Source organism: Triticum aestivum, chromosome 4D (genome assembly GCF_018294505.1).
Source record: "Triticum aestivum cultivar Chinese Spring chromosome 4D, IWGSC CS RefSeq v2.1, whole genome shotgun sequence".
In the NCBI taxonomy this organism is placed as follows: domain Eukaryota; kingdom Viridiplantae; phylum Streptophyta; class Magnoliopsida; order Poales; family Poaceae; genus Triticum; species Triticum aestivum.
In genome coordinates this window covers 482,885,518-482,886,036 of record NC_057805.1, presented here as the reverse complement: position 1 = coordinate 482,886,036, position 519 = coordinate 482,885,518, and positions in this window count along the sequence as shown.

Here is a 519-nt window from a genome sequence, read left to right as displayed (position 1 = left end):
ACCAAAGGCCTTGCGCTGCCCGCGGCCAAAAGTTTAGTCCCACCTCGCTAGTTGAGAGGGGCTCGGAGTGGTTTATAAGCCCCACTGCGGCTGCCCTCTCGAGCTCCTCTCAAATGCAGGCTTACGGACCTAATGTCACACTGTGCTGTCTGTGGGCCTATTGGGCCTTCTGCGGGCCTGAATCCTGGCCCAGGTTGGGTTTCTAGTCGTATTCAAGCCATGGTGGCCCAATAGGTGGCTGTTTTTTTATTTTTTTCCCAGTTTTTTGGTTATGTTTTTTGCATTATTTATTTTCTTTTGTTTTTTGCTTTATTTTTTAATTCTTTGTGCTTTTAGGTCAGAAAATTTATAAACTTTCTGTTAGTGCCATTAGTTTTCAAATTTAGATAGTTAAAATTTGAATTCTATGAAATTTGTGTGAATCACAAATTTGTGATTAACTTTACTATAAAAATAGTTTTTTTTTCAGTTTTTTTGTTTTGTTTTTTGCATTATTTATTTTCTTTTGTTTTTGCTTTA